The sequence below is a fragment of the Balaenoptera physalus genome, assembly GCF_965194825.1.
Source record: "Balaenoptera physalus genome assembly, chromosome: 3".
NCBI classification, from domain to species: Eukaryota; Metazoa; Chordata; class Mammalia; order Artiodactyla; family Balaenopteridae; genus Balaenoptera; species Balaenoptera physalus.
The window spans coordinates 45197038-45214156 of NC_138890.1; the positions used below are offsets into that span (position 1 = coordinate 45197038).

The following is a 17119-nucleotide window of genomic DNA, read 5'->3' on the forward strand; positions in this document are numbered from 1 at the left end:
AGTGGGAGGAGGGGAAATTTGAGATGAAAGAGGGGAAATGCAGGAGGGAAAAAAATAGAAAAGAGATCCTGGATGTACTAGGGGAGAAAGGCAGAGGAGGGGGGACAGTCCGCAATGTGATTTGACTTAGGAGGGAAGACATAGCTGATGAAAATGTCAAGGTCTTTGCTACAGGAGATGCTCTTGCTCTGGCTTCCCCTATGAAATCTTCAGTAGAATCTATATTCCTCTCTAAGACTGTCCATGTGTCTGGAATTTCCTTGACAAATGCAAAGAAGTGCTAAGTTCTGCATCAAAGATGGTGTGGGTCAAACACACAGAAGTGCGGATGAAGACAGCAACACTGCACACACTTACACACAGGTAAGTTGAAGGCAATGGAAGCAACACTCTTAATACAATTTGAGCTCAATTTTGAATATTCAGAGAAAATGAGAGATGGCAGGAAATCTTAAGCCCTTCCCCTCTAAGTACTTTTCCATCTTCACCCCAAGGATCTGGAAGAACAAACCCTTCAAAGAACAGAATTTTAAGTGCAAAGACTACAGGTGAACATGAAGAACTAGATCAGTCTCTATGAAGCAGCAACGGATTCATCTGAGAGCGATGACCGTGGGGATCGCAGTTCTAGATGTGGACACAAAGACAGGGGAGCGAGAGAGCCAAGGTCTCTTGCAGCCGAGTGAACATCCGACAGAGGGCTTTGCAAACGTCCCTTAGTCTATCGTTATGTATTCCTTAACACTAGCTCTGAAGGGAGGTCATTACAACCATCTCAGTGAGTCGGAAAATACAGGGAATTGTGGACGTTAAATGACCTGCCTGGGGCTGCCGTGCAATATGGAGCAAAGTTGAGATTAGAACTTCCCAGTGCCTATGCCCCGGGCCTTTGCGAAACCTTAACAGAGATCAAGTTCTCAAAAACCAGCAGCTTTCTCTCTGGGGCATGGCAACAGGACTGTGGAAAATTGTACCAGGGCTGGAGGAACTGTGATTCGGTGGGATGCATTAGAGGCTGCCTGATCCCACGCTTGAAACCTCTTGTCTCAGTTTCTTATTCTGATAGCTGAAATACAGTGCCCTGGCTTTTCTCACCAGAGACAATGGATGGAAAAATGAACAGGGGAAAGTGTGGGGTGGGAGCATATTTCTTCAAAGAATTAAATACAGAATTACCATGTGATCCAGCAATTCCACAACCAGGGATATACCCAAAAGAATGGAAAGCAGGAACTCAGACATTTGTACACAAATACTCATAGCAAATTATGGCCAATAGCCAAAAGGTGGAGATGACTCGAGTGTCCATTGATGGATGAATGGATAAATGAACACAGTCTATGCACACAATGGAATATTACTCAGCCTTAAAAAAGGAATGGAATGCCAGCATATGCTATCACATGGATGAACCTTGAAGACATTATGCTAAGTGAAATAAGCTAGTCACAAAAGGGGAAATACAATATTATTTCACTTACATGAGGCTCCTAGAGTAATCAAATTTATAGGGATAGAAAGCAGCATGGTGGTTGCCAGGGGCTGGGGTTGGGGGTGGGGAAGGGGATATAGGGAGTTATTGTTTAATGGGCACAGAATTTCAGTTTAAATTGATGAAAAAGTTCGGCAGATGGATGGTGATGACGGGTGCACAACAATGTGAATCTACTTAATGCCACTGAATGGTGCACTGGGAAATGGTTAAGATGGTAAATTCTATGTTATGTGTATTTTATCACAATTTTTTTTAAAGGGGGAAAAGAAGACCATTGACTACTGATTTCCTATGTATAATACAATCTCCACTAGACTGTAGGGCCTAAGAAGGCAGAGATCACGTTTCGCTTATTATCATGTCACCAGTGCATAGTGAACAGCGTCACACATAGTAGGTTCTAGATAAATATTTGTTAAGTAAGTAAACCAACCCTGGCGCACTACCGTGGAGTGATACCACCCGTGGCTCCTTCTGTCACAGTGCTGTGCTTTCAGACATTTGAGTCACTGCCTCTTAGCCTGATTTAGAGATGCCCTCTCTAGACTAGGCAGCTCTCTGCAGCTGCGCTAACAAGGGCCCAGCCCAGCTTCCCCACCTCTCAGTCCTATCAACCCATAAAAGAACGCGATTGGATAGGACAGACTCTAAATTACTGAATGAATACAGAATAGGTCATCGATACTAAGAACTACTTATCACAATAGTATACAATAGAGCACTTTTAATTATTCAAAAAATTTAAAGATATGCAATGGATTCCAGTCCTGTCTGGTCATTAACATCAAGTAGGGAGTTTGTTAAAAATATATATTCTCTGGTATCACCCTCCTGACACATGATTTAGTTAGTCTAGGATGGGCCCTGGGAATCTGGATTTTTAAAAAATTTATTCTACTGAAGTATAGTCAATTTACAATGTTGTGTTAATTTCTGGTGTCCACCAAAGTGATTCAGTGATATATATATATATATATATATATATATATATATAGTAAATTAACTATACTTCAATAAAATATATATAAATAAAATATATAAATATAATAAATAAAATAAAAACATTTATTTTATAAATAAAAATATTTTATAAAAAATACTTTATATAAAAATATTTTAAATATATTTATTTTAATTAATTAATTAATTTAATATTTATTTATTTAAATATTTATTTAAAATATTTTTAAAAAATATTTATTTTATAAATAAAATATATATATATATATATATATATATATATCTCCTTTTCCATATTCTTTTCCATTATAGTTTATCACAGGATATGGAATACAGTTCCCTGTGCTAAACAGTAGGACTTTTTTTATCCATTCTGTATATAATAGCTTGCATCTGCTAATCCCAAATTCCCAATCCATCCCTCCCCCACCAGGAATCTGGATTTTTGTCTGCCGGTTTGCTTAAGCGGCTGTACAAATCAGTTGAAAAACCTCTGCCCTAATTACTTGATGCGTATGTCTTGCTTCCCAAATGATAAACTCCACGAGGGCAAGAGACAGGCCTTACATATTCTGTATACCACCTATAGCATCTAGGAGATGAGTAAGCGCTGAGCTGACTGATTAAGCTCCCTGTAAACATGAAAACAGCACACAGTGCTGCTCTCCCCCGCAGCCACTTCCGCCATCCCACCACCTCAAAACCCACAGACCCAAACGCAGCTCTTCATTCTAATGCAGCAAAATATATGAATATAAATACTTATAAATATGTTGCCTTTTAGAGCAATATTAGCAAGGGCTGATTATCCCTTTACGTCCACATCTGTTCTTTCAGATACTTGGAATTCAGCAGGCTTATGAATAACACATTTCAAATCACAGGAGAGTCCAAGAGGCAAAAAGCTGTAAGTTGCCAGGGCTAAGCAGTGTGTGTTTAAACTAGAACAGCCACAGAGACAAAGCATCAGAGTTGCTTTAAACAATAATGATGCCAAGGATTTGAGTTATAAAACAGTACTTTTCCAGGCAATAGAGGTTGTGCTCAAGCCCATTTTATTAAAATAAATTTATTTTATGTATTTATTTATTTTTGGCTGCGTTGGGTCTTTGTTGCTGCGCGCGGGCTTTCTCTAGTTGAAGCGAGCAGGGGCTACTCTTTGTTGCAGTGCGCGGGCTTCTCATTGCGGTGGCTTCTCTTGTTGCGGAGCATGGGCTCTAGGGCACGCGGGCTTCAGTAGTTGTGGCTCGTGGGCTCTGGAGCACAGGCTCAGTAGTTGTGGCGCACGGGCTTTGTTGCTCCACGGCATGTGGGATCTTCCAGGACCAGAGCTTGAACCCGTGTCCCCTGCATTAGCAGGCAGATTCTTAACCACTGTGCCACCAGAAAGTCTCTCAAGCCCATTTTATAACTAGAAGGAATAGGTACTATTTTTTTATATTTCCTCCCTCAAATTTTGATATCCCGCCCTTATTATTTCAGAATGATGTCTAAATTTTACCAGCAGCAACACATCATTTGTGCTTCAAATAGGTCTCTGCCCAGATGTCCCTTTTACAATGTGAGTATGTTAATTTATAATTCATTGACACTTGAGTGTGAATTACATCAGCATAACTTAAAGTCAGACAGGACTCTAGGTTTAAGATGACATTTAGTTAAACACTTCTGGGAAATGGTGAAAACAGTATCTTTTCTCCGAGAGTCAAAAACACATCTCTACAATGGTTCTCAAAGTGTAGTCACTGGACCAGTCACATTGGCATCACTTGGGAACTTGTTAAAAATGCAAATTCTCAGGTCTACTAAGCAGAAACTCTGGGCGTGGAGTCCGGTGATCTGTGTCGTAACAGTCCTCCAGGTGAGGCTGACGCTCACGAGAGTTTGAGAACCACTGTATTAGAAGGCCTGCAGTAATGAAACATGCTTATTTAAAGCCGTATTAGCCAAACACAACTGCCCCCAGACCCCTTTTCCATGTAACACCTATCAACTCCTATGAAATCCATAGTTGATGAGATACACATCAGAACTAACCTAAATGGGAAGAGAATCTGAAAAAGAATAGATATATGTATATGTATAACTGAATCACTTTGCTGTACACCTGAAACTAACACAACATTGTAAATCAACTATACTCCAATATAAAAAAAAATTGCCACACCAGATTCTGAAAAATCAAAATATATTAAACGCACAATTGGCAACATACAATGACAAGAACAACTATTTATTGCATGATACTATGTGCTAGACCCCAAGAATACCATGGCAGATCTGACAGAAATAATCCCTTCCTCCTCAGGATGTTCTATGTAGTACGGAAGACAGATCAACAATGAACACATGGGGAAAGCTATGTATGAAGTCTGCACACTGTGTAAGAACATGTGAGGTCAAATGAACAGGGACAACGGACAACTCAACATGACTTGGGTCATTAATTTGCTTTGCAATCTATTCTCATCCTCCTCTTGTCTTCACTGCCTTGGCCAAGGGGACTAAAGCACCTGCCCCAAGTAGATATAATCTGACTACTTCACTCAGATACACTTTCAGGAAGTCCCAAGATACAAGGGCTTTAGAAAGGTCATGGTCATCAATGAAGCTGGCGCTACAGTCTGAATGTTTGGGTCTCCAAAATCCATATGTTGAAGTCCTAACCTCCTAATCCATATGGTATTAGTAGGTGGGGCCTTTGAGAAGCGCTGGTCATGAGGTGCTTAAGTCTCTTATGAATGAGACTACGGTCTTACAAAAGAAACTCTGCAGATATCCCTTGCCCCTTCCACCATGGAAGGACACAGTGAGAGAAGCTGGCTGTCTGCATTCTGGAAGAGTGCTTTCACCAGATACTAAATCTGCTGGTGCCATGAGCCTGGACTTCCCAGCCTCCAAAACTGTGAGAAATAAATTTCTGCCATTTATAAGTTACCCATGCTGTGGTATTTTGTTATAGCAGCCCAAACAGACTAAGACAGCTGGCCAGCGGAGCTGCCATACACCTGCTCACAAAAGGCTTGTTTCCTCTTAGGTTGCTGTTACCCACTGGATCTTCTGAACCTACAAAGCCAGGCCTCTGGTGCCATGGGCCTGCTGCTTGGAATGTAGCTAAGGTTTGGGGAACTGGTGAAAGAGAATGATATTGCTGCTGCAAAGACAACAATAGCCTGGATTTACACCTTGAGAAATCTATAGCCAAGTAACATTGCCAAGTACAGTGAGCTCCTTTAAAACAGGGGATTTTGTCAGTTGTGTTCACTGACATATTCCCAGGCTCTAGAACAGTGTCTGCCTGACACAGAGTAGGTGTCAACCAAATAATTGTCTTTTGTGGTTCAGCAAACCCTCTGTGTCAATCTTGTGCTGACCCATGTATTAGTAAGAGGAGGCTAATTGTTAAAACAGTGTCAAAATATATAAAAGCTCAAAGACAACAGAGGAGAGCTATCCAAAAGACCTTTCCACAATAATGGAAATGTTCTTTACCTGTGTTGTCCGACATGACAGCCACTAGTCACATGTAGCTACTGAGGACTGGAAATGTGGCTAGTGTGACTGTTGATCAGATGTTCAGGCTGTTGGTGCTGAAACATTCCCTGAGACAGGACTTCTTGTTCTAAACAGGTTCCCAAACTGACCTGGAGGGAGGCCTGCTCTGTCTCAACACATCCTTCACTCCAGTTTTTCAATTTCTCTTTTCCTTCAAATCAAACTTAACTGCATTTTCTCTTACAGCCTGGCTGGATGATGATATTAATCCAATTAACACTTGCATGTGAATAAGAACACCCACAATCCTACCACTTGATACCGTCAAGTCTCCCAGATGTCACAGCTGCATGTTAAACTCAGAACTTTAATGACCGAGCGGAAGGAATGACTGATAAGGGAACTTCAGGCAGGGCCTTTGGGGAGATATTAATCTAACTAGTAGTGCCAGCTCTCAACAGTCCTGGAACACTTGTAAAAAGGGGTTAAAAAGATTTGGATGTTGGTTGAAAAGAGTAAGGGCACTGTGTTAATAAATCCTTCCTCTGCCAGCGTCAGGACAGATCCCAAGCTAGGCCTCCACAGGCAGGAGAGAAGGAGAATAAAAGATCCCTTTGCCCAGAAATTCATCAGAGGAACTCCTGCCCTTGGTTAGGAGCTGTCAGAGACCACTTCACCCTGCTTCACTGGAACTCAGCCTTTGAAATGTCAGGCACTTTCCTAGCAATGACTGATGCACTCTTTTGGGGAGGATTCCATATTGCTGGCTAACTTATCTTGTGTTTGAGTCTTGTCTCTCCGTAGACTCTCAGCTGCTAGGGGAGACCCACCTCATTCAAGCATGTGAATCTCTGAGGCCCTGAGCACCGTGCCTGGGGAGCCATGACTCACAGTGAAGATACACCTGTTCAGTCCGGCCGACGGGCCCCACACAGCTATTCTGGACAATCTATCGAGTTCTGGTCTAGCTGTGTGGCCTTAAGCAAATCACTTTCCCTCTCTGAACTTTGGATTTATCTTCTAAAAAGAGAGTTTGGCAAACTGCAGTCTGTGGGCCAGTTCAAGGTTGTGGCCTATTTTTGCACAACTTGTGAGTGAAGGATTTTTTTTTTTTTTTTTTTTTTTACATTTTTAAGGGTCTATAAAAAACAAAACAAAGAAAAATATGCAACTGAAACCATGTAGGGGCCTCATAAGCCTAAATTTTTTTACTATCTGGCCCTTTACAGAAAAAGTTAGCCAACCCCTACTCTAAAATGAAGACAATAGACTAGAACAAATGCTTTTGTTCTTTTAAATTTTGTTTGCTCGCCATCCTCCAAAGGAACCATCTCTCTAAAGAATTTACAAGTCCAGATAGTAAATAGATAACTTAAGTGCAAAGCCACCTAGGGTGATGCAAGGATGGGAGCTTGGTGAATATCCTTTCCTCCGGACTCCTTAGCAAACCCCTCAGGCTCCTATAGTACAGTTTGAAAGCCTCAGACAAAAATGATACGTAAATCCTCTTTTTCTTTTTGGCCCAGGCATTCTTTGTTTTGGGGAGGCAATAGAGCTCAGTGGTTAGTGCTTAAGAGTGGGAGTCAGAGTATTTGGGCTGAGTCCTAGCTTTATCTCTTATTATCTATAGGCATTGGTCAATTACTTAACCTCTCTAAACCTCAGTTACCTCAAAATAGGAACCACAAGAGTAACCTACCTCTAGGGCTGCAGTGAAGGTTAAATGGAATAATGCGTGCACAGCATTTAGCAGGTCTGGCAACATACAAAGATATCAATCAGTAGAAGCTCTCATGACTATTGTGAGAACGTTCTCTTCCTTTCTTTGTCTCTCACACACGCCTGCCTCTTGCAACAGCTTTAACAATGGGGTTCAGAGGTCAACAAGTCCCGTATCATAAAGTACCTACCATGCTCCACATCCAGGGACACTCAATATATATTAACCAATCAATACCGTTTGCAAAGGGCTCAGCATCCCACAGTTGAGAAGCTCACCAAGGGCGTGAAATATTTTCCCTGAATTTCACTCCATCGCCCCGCTTCCCTAAGCCCAAAGCCCTCCAGATACCCTCCTTGCTGTCATAATAAAAACGCACACAAAACCACACATATAAATAAAATATTGTGCTGCTCATGAGAGGCAAGCCAGCAGTTTTCTCATCACGCCAGTGACAAGTTTATGAGCTCTACAACCGCAGTCGAAATATTTTTGCTATTTTCATGATTTTCTTGGCTTCCGTCCCAAGGAATTAATCATTTCTCCAGCACTGGGGAGAAGGTGAGAAATCGCAGGCATGACTGAATGACATGATAGTGTATTCTCTTCGCCCACGCCGAATCTCTCTCTGTGCATGAAACTAAATCGTTCCAGGGGAAAATGTCTTGCTGTGGTCGGGAAAGTATGGAAGCATAACTCCTCCAGGGCCAGGTAGTTGGACTTCAGTTCTTTTGAGTTTCACAAATTCTAGGTGACGAAAGATGAACATACTCAAGGTCTTGTGGATATGCCGAAATTAAAGTCATGATGTCATTGGGTTGGCAGGAAATAGTTGCTCTGGAGGACCAACAAAGGTTATGTATGACTGAGAAGAGATACTCCTGTGACCCAGTCCGGACCCAGCAAATGTGACCTAGAAGGGACTCATCATCTAGTCAGTCTCCTCCTCACTCTGCAAGTGAGGAAGCTGTAAACCCACGGGCTTTGGAGACAGACACGCGTGGCTTTGAGACTCTGCCTCTCGTTACCGAATCACCTAACCTCTCTACCATCCAGCTCCTCTCTGCAAATGCTACCTTCTTCACAGAAGTATTAAGAGGATGAGAGACACAGTTTAGCCCAGGGGTCGGTACATGATGAAAGACTGAATATACAAATACACAGTGGCCAGACCATATACACAAAGACAGCTGTGACCCACAATCAAGACAAGCTGCCCAGGAAACCAACCCCTTATTTACAATAACCCACTCTGGAAGCCAGCCCCGCTGTAAATCAGATTTGCAAGAAGTCAGATTGTTATCTCTAGTGACAATGAAGGAGGCTAAACAATTACTTCTTTAACAATCAGCTCCACATGGCCAGGACTTAATTAATAACCGACAGCTTCCCTAATTTTGTTCCCACTTCCAACTTAGAACAAACCAAAGAAAGCCAAATAAGCTCCCCTAACCAATCACATAGATGCCCGGCTTTCAGTTAGTCTGCCTACAACTTCCTCATGCCAACAGTCTCCAAAGCAGGGATATTGGAAGCTTTCCTACTTCTCTGCCTGCCTTTGAGTCTCTGCCAAAACACAAGTGATGGTGGCCAACTCCCTTGCTGTAGCAAGCTTTGAATTAACAGCCTTTGCTTGTTTCCATTTGGTCTTCCTTTACTTCCACAATGTACACACACCTACCCTGCACATCGCCTACACAATCACACAAATGTTTTCATACAGTGAATAAAGAAAAGATAAACATCTTGACAGACAGTGTTGTGATTTTCAATCCGTTGATAAAGCCAATGAACAAAGAGGTCATCACCACAGTGTGATTACTCAAGCTTGTTCTATCCAAAGAGAATTCTAAAAAGACTAAGTTTGCATTGTGTTGATCTTCCAAGAGCTTACCCAACTGTTCCCTAATTTGCTCACCAACTTTATGAATGGAGCAGAGGTAGAGCTCACTGCTTCATTGAGCACAGAAGGCACAAAGCCAGGGCCCATTAAAATGGTTTCTTTTTTTTTAAATCAGAAGGAAAAAGATGAGCTTTTAGGTGGAAGAAAATAATTTATACATATTATTTGCATACTGGTTTTTATACCAACACTGTTGCAGAATATAATTTTCATACATTTTGTGGACGAAGGAGCCCACAAAGGCAAAAGTTCCTGGAGTCTTCAAAAGTCATAGTATGGCCCAGGTCAGAGGAAATATTTGTCCTTTGTGGATAAGTAAAGCAATGGTCACTATCACTTATCTATTTCAGGCTCGCCGCCCACCCATAATCTCTCTTCCACATCCTGGTAATTCTCAAATTGGTCTTCCAGCTATTGTCTGGTATGCCGACACTTTCGATTCATTCCTTCTGCAGGTATGAAAGCTAATATGTTCAATAAAGAAGAGCTCATTACCCAACTTGGGGAAAAAACCATTTATAAACTTTGTTGGCCTCCCACAACTATTAGGATCACAGTCTGGCCCTAATTTATAATTCTGTTTCACCTACTACTGCCACGCCCAGAAGTTCCCCATCCTTGGTTCAGGCAGGACCACATCATACCTGCCAAGGTGCTCCTCTGCTTAGCGAGAGCCAGTATATTCTGCTAAGATCCTGCTTCGCAAATCGTATTCTCAGTGAAATCCTCTCAAGTGTCCAATATGAGATGTTCCCTCATCTTACTCCCGAAGTACCACTAGATCAGAATTGACTGTAATTAGATAGATATATGTTGATCTTAGAATATGGCCTCTTTGAGGGCAGGAATCAGATCTTATCTGTTTAGTTTCTGAGTGCCAAGAACCGCCATTTACTAAGTGACATGCCCAGAACTCAAAACTCACCAGCAGCAAAGTTGGTATTAGAAGGTAAGTCAACAGTTTCCTGGTTTTGCTTTCTTTTAGTTCATCCCACATCTTAATAATATCCAGCTACACCAGGGAGGTAGATGAATGCTCTGGATATCAGGAATTGAAGTAAAACAGTGCAGTGCTAGTGAATATTTAAAAAGTCTCTCCAGGGAAAAACCAAAACCAAAACAAAAACAACCCTCTTGATTCATAACATTTGCCAATTGCTGTGGTGTAAATATCCCCACCATGGCCAATTTCAAGCTATTACCTATCATGTTGACTTCACTGAACAAAGAGCTGAGAAGAGAGGCCTGGGGTACACCATTATGTAGTATTTCCACCACACAGATGCCATAGTCTAAACAACCTCCAGAACATAAATAACCACATAATGCAATAAAAATAATTAAGAAGTGATGATTGTTTGAGTACTTATTACTACCTTTATTTGAATTAATTTATTTAACTGTGAATTTATAAATAAATTTAATTTTAATAATGGGTGTGACTCAATTGGCAAAATTCCTGAAAATTTAACAATTGACTCTTGTGGACCAGTACAAGTTGTCTCCAGTGCCCCACAGATAGCAAGAAGCAGGGCTGGATGTAGCCTAGAGGGATGCTGTGAAAATAAATACCCAGAACACTTGAGAGTGTACATCAACAACACAGTAAAGGCACTGCTTAGATGACGTTTCATTACTTAGGCAGGTCTTCCCTGTCCCTGCCCTGTGCTTGGCTGTGACATGTCCCTTTCATCCTATGTGTGTAGTGCCTCCCTCTCCCACCAGACCGTAGGCTCTAAGAGGTGGAAGACCTTATCTATTCCTCACTGCTGTACTTCTGCTGTCAGGTTCTCAATAAACGTTTGTTGAATGTGTGGATGGAGTACATATTTGAGCATCTTGTTGCCACTCAGTCACTTTTACATGGAAATGATGGGGGTAATGCTGCAAGACAGATGTCAAGGGACACAGGGTTTGAAACAGGAACCATAAAAGGGTAGGGAGATCAGCTGGGTGCTTTGTGTCCACCTAGAGGGGTGGGATAGGGAGGGTGAGAGGGAGATGCAAGAGGAAGGAGATATGGGGATATATGTATTTGTATAGCTGATTCACTTTGCTATAAAGCAGAAACTAACACACCATTGTAAAGCAATTATACTCCAGTAAAGATGTTAAAAAAAAAAAAAAAGGGTAAGTCTTCACTCAATGTGACCTAATGTTGCTTACATTTGAGAAATCCCTGAGAATACATTCAGTGTTTGTGTGCTAAAAGGACCAAGGTTGCAAATAGGGGTCAATTGCCATGCCTCTTCGAATAGTTTATATAAAGTACTAGATGTTAACTATGAACTAGAAAGAAGCACAGCGAGTAACAACTTAATAAGCAAACTAAAGCAATATTGCACAGAAGAGTATCTTATTCTTGTCCACAGTTTAAGAAAAAAGGGTCACTAAAGAACATATGAAACTTGAATTCTTTTTTTGCCCTGTGTAATTTCAAAAAAAATAATAGTAACAAGCAGAGATACAGTACTACTATGTGCCACGCACTGTTAATGCATTTAGTCATATAATAACCCTCCAATGTATGGATTGCTATTATCATAAGGAAACTGAGACACAAGGAATTTAAATAACTTGCCCAAGGTCACATAGTTAGAAAGTAATGGCAGTCTGGCTCCAGAGTATCTGCTCTTAATCACTGTGCTATAGTACAGCTGACAAACAATGTCCAGAATGTCTAGAATGTCTTTGGAGCTTTATCCTTCTGGAGTCAGTCCCAGTTGTCATAAGCAAGAGTTTTAATCTTCTTAGAAGATCTCCGGGGGTAGACATCCAGTCTCTGGATGAGATGAGGAACAACCCAAGTTTAGGGACATATGAATGTCTTTCTTAACCAGTGGAACAAGGATCAGGAATTCCTGCCAGCTGCCTACCTTTGGGTAAACGCTTTAGGACATCATTTCAAATGGAGATATGTCTTGTAGGAGGGAGAATTTGCTAAGCCTCTCAGGTTAGGTAGCCAACAGAAGGACCATGAGAATAAGACACAAGGGAAGCTTATCTTTGAAGAGGTTTGGGGAGAAAAAGCTTCAGAAATTTGTGCCTCTTCAAACATTTGAATGTTTGTGTGCGTGTATTTGTGAGAGGGTGGTGGGAGGGAATCTACAAGGAGGGAAATGTGACAGGCTCGCTCCAGAGAAGGATCTTACCTTTCTTCCTCTCCCATGCCCATCACAAAGTCAAACCAACATTTCAGGTATGTGCAAGTGATGCCATTTTAGTAGATGCACAAATAACTGATTTTTTTTTTTAAGGCATGTGTTTTTTAAAATTTCTTTAAATTTTAAAAAATTTATTTATTTTATTTTTGGCTGTGTTGGGTCTTCATTGCTGTGCAGGCTTTCTCTAGTTGTGGCAATCGGGGGCTACTCTTCGTTGTGGTGCACAGGCTTCTCATTGCGGGGGCTTCTCTTGTTGTGGAGCATGGGCTCTAGGTGCTCAGGCTTCAGTAGTTGTGGCTTGCAGGCTCAGCAGTTGTGGCTCACAGGCTTTAGAGCACAGGCTCAGTAGTTGTGGCGCACAGGCTTAGTTGCTCCACAGCATGTGGGATCTTCCCGGACCAGGGCTCGAACCCGTGTCCCCTGCAATGGCAGGCGGATTCTTAACCACTGTGCCACCAGGGAAGCCCCAAATAACTGATTTTTATGAGGCTAGTGTTGCGACCTTCCAGTTTCATATTGCGTATTTCAAAATAATATCTATATTAGGTTTTCACTTTCAGAAATATTTAGGGAGATATTTAAAATACAAATGGATCTCCATCATTCCTTTTCAGTTGCTAAAAGTTATAGATTAATAAAATCATGGAAGGTTACCAAGAATGGGAATGAGGAAAATTTAGAACTTAAAATTATTTTGTTAAGAAAAAGCAGGGCTTTTTTGAAGAAGTTGGAGGAACTGGTCTAATTAACTGATCTAAACTCTTAGCTGTATTTTAATGTAGCCCATGGATGGATTCTGGCACAATAAGGCATTCAGACTGCCAAATCCAAGATCAATTTGTAGGAGAAACAGCAATCAGTCATTAATTGATTTCTGATTCTATTCAGCTTTAAATTAAAGGCCACCTCCAGGCCCTTGCAAATAAAATAATGATCAGTGATTGGACACAGCTGATAGCAATTTGACTGCTGTCCATATCACACTACTGGGTTTGCCAAAGGCCTGCCACCTGGTCCTTGAATGAATCTGCCCACTGTATTTAATCCATCGATTGTCTCTCTGTTAATGAACTGGGGTCCATGGCACAGGCAGAGGTGTTCAAGGAAACTATCATCAAGAGGCTTTTTAAAAGAGCAAATGGTTCCTGTACTCACATCTTGAATATCTCAATAGTCACCTCACCTCTCTATCACATAGTTGCTTCTGATAGTAATTCAGAATCTCAGGTTGGTGGTGCTGTCAACAAAAAGTAGCTTCACACCAAAATTTAAATATGACTTCTTTGCAGACTCAGAATGTGAAATTCAACTTATATAGCTCTTACATAGCTAGATAAACCACCAACATCCACTGATCCTGCAAAGATGACTTCGCACAGCTTCATAACTTTGAGTCTTCCTTAGAATCTCTCTCCCTTCTTTCTCTCCTTTTCTACGAAGAAGAGTCAGAATAGAAAGGGCAGAGCACAAGAACTGTAGTTAAAGGAATCTTTGCTCTGAGATATCAAAATGGACGAGGTCAGTTTTAGATTGTAATATGAATGGGCACGGTGGGAAATTAATGTCCTCCACCATTTTGTATATTTGCTTCACGCCAAACTCAACGCTCATTTCTCCTTCACCATGTACATTTTCCCAAATAAGGACATTTTTCTTGGGATTATTTTGGGGCACTTTTTTTGGTTACAGAACATGTATTTTCTTTCTAACATCTTAGAAAATTATTTAGCGACCGTACTGTATGCCAAACAATAATTCTGCTCTAATAAAGCAATGTCAGGCTTCAACCTCTATTCTTCATCTGCTAAGACAGAGTTAGCAAAGAATATTTCATCTTCAGCTGGGCCCTGTTAGTCCTTCAACTCAGCTCACAGGTGCAATACATCATGTCTGGAGGCCCTCTGGTATTATATAACCTCCCATGCATAACTTGAATTAGCAAGGAAATGACATATTTATACAGCAATTAAAAATATGTTTAGCATTCCCTGAGGTGCCACCCCTCCCAATGATTTAAGCTAAAGCACATTAATCATCTGGCAGGGTGTAGAACAATAGAGAGAGCAGGTGTTTCTGTACCCAATGCTTAACACAACACATAGAAACAGAATCTGAATTTCCACAACCTTGACCTATCACCACACATTGATTACACTTACACTTAAACAAAGCATGCTCTTTCTTTTAAACAACATCATTTGGAGTTTTCACCTACCCAAATGCATGAAGCTCATGTGCTTTCGTGTTACCCACTTCACAGTAAGATCATTTATTACTGAGCATGAACAAGAGGAAAGAGGAAAGCGAGCTCATTCCCAGAGGTGTTCTTGATTTGAAAGTCTATGCCTGACGGGTCTTCAATGCTGTGAGATCCCAGAATCTGTTAGACAGTTTGGAATGTTCATTCCTGACTGCTCATAGATGGCATTATTTTCAAAGCACACTTTAAACTGCTGTGTACTTCTCCAAACATAACAAAAACAAGAAACAATGGATAAACATACCTCAACTTGATTGACCATTCTGAAATACTTTTTTGGGTGTGCTAAAAATACTAAGATGAGCCTAAGAGTGTCTTGGCTGATCCCAAGGTAATGCCAATCAAGTACCAAGTACTGGGCAACCAACATTGCATGACAGGAGCACTGCATCCCTCTGTTATCTAGAGCATTCTCAAGTCAGAGATAGGGAGGGAACCCTGGACAGCTCGTCATCAGCAAAATACCACCCACATTTGTATGGGGCTTTGTGTTTCAGAAAACATTTCCACATACTTCATTTCACATAGGCACATAATAACATGTATAAGGGGGTGATTATGACCCCTTCATTTACAGTTGAGATACTTAATTTCCTGAATTTTATCTGACTTTTTAAACAAAGCACATTTAAAAAGTTGCAGTCAAACTCAGATATCTATACTTAAGTCTATCAAAGGTGATGATGGTAACAATTGTTTGTATGGATTATATTTTCACTATGTGCTATGTAACATCTGTATTAACTTTTAAATACGTTCACTCATTTAATCCTCACCACTCTGTTTTCATGGATGGAAGAATTTAGACTCAAGAGGTTGCAGAACTTGCCCTGAGTCACACCGTCAGAAGCCAGAAGGTAACCCCCACCAGTACAGCTGCAGAGCCCACTCTCTTTACCGTGGCCACCACATGGTCCCCCAGGTCACATTGCTGTCCTGACAATCAGATTTAACAGGGGGCCTTCAGTGCTTCAAGAATAATCATGAATGTATAAACTAAGGAGAGACAAATAACTGTATATTACTAACACAGGTTGGAAGACTTTGTGACCAATTTTGTACCTAATAGAATAAGAAAAATTTCAGCTGTCATTACCTGCTGAAAGGTTTTCTGGCTTTAAGGATTTGGAGTTCACACACTGACTCTAATTAGCTGTATACTTGTGGTGGGCATATCACTTACTCTCCCTAAATTTCCACTTTTCCTCCATCATACAATGGAGGTACTAATGGAAAAGACCTGTAGGTAGTTTGGGCAACAGTAGGAGATCATCCATGTAAACTTAGCACAGCGCCTGGTAATTGTCAAGTGCTCAGTGAATGGGAATGTCGATAATTTTAGAAAGTTTAACAATGCATCTAAATCCATCAGTCTGAGTATATAAAGCTCTGGTTCTTTGCTCAAGGTATTTTCTCCCTCAGCCTGGAAGACCAAGTCCACCTCTGTTCCCATCGTATAAGCATTGGTCAAAGTCCTTTCCTTTTTGCAGACCCAGATACGATCTTACCTCCTCCAAGGACACTTTCCCGACGGCCCAAGTTGAACCCCTTCACTCACTCTGATATTTCCGAACACTTTTATGAACCTCTTCCAGACCTTGGCCCAAGTATGTTGTGAAAATGAAACACCAATAATAATTATTCAATTTAAAGTAAATTTCCCCCCAGTGGTTTTCATTTTGACTTCAAATGTAGCATTCTTTGAGGAACTATTACTTTATAGTCACTGCTTCCCCTACCCCTCTTCTCTGTTTTCTTTATTCTTCCCTGTTCTAGGCTCCAGACCACCCACACTTGAGACTGACTTGGGTCATAAACAGAAAATGGATGTGCAGGGACCCCTGCTTCAAAGCCTTGACCAACAAGCTACCACGGAATCCTGTTGCCTGTTGTCTAGAGAGGTAGCAAGACTTTAAATTTAGGGGGTGACACAATCCCCCCATTTTACAGGTAGAGAGAGTGAAGGTAGAAAGGAGAGGTGACTTGCCAAGGACTGGCAACTAGCCAAGTTGGAAGCAGAACTCAGGTCTTCAAATTCCTGGGGTTTTTTGTTCTTTCCACTGCAGGTCGCTATCTGTGTGCAGATCCTTGACTACCCAGACTTTGGCAGGGGCTTCTGGTA

The 17119-nt window shown here is 41.1% G+C and overlaps 1 protein-coding gene and 1 long non-coding RNA gene across 3 annotated transcripts in view; one reads left to right on the plus strand and one right to left on the minus strand.

Moving 5' to 3' along the window:
- The window catches only part of SGCD (sarcoglycan delta), a 419219-nt gene that overhangs the window by 332965 nt on the left and 69135 nt on the right, over positions 1 to 17119 (minus strand). The window lies entirely within an intron of this gene.
- LOC309656965 overlaps positions 2657 to 17119 on the plus strand; it is a 423741-nt gene continuing 409278 nt past the window's right edge. Inside the window, exons 1-3 of one of the 2 annotated variants that reach the window (XR_014261632.1) lie at positions 2657 to 3362; positions 3938 to 4016; positions 4764 to 15977. This is a non-coding gene — a long non-coding RNA (uncharacterized lncRNA). Of the gene's footprint in view, positions 4017 to 4763; positions 15978 to 17119 lie in introns of those variants that run through there. The other variant, XR_014261631.1, reaches the window with a different exon arrangement.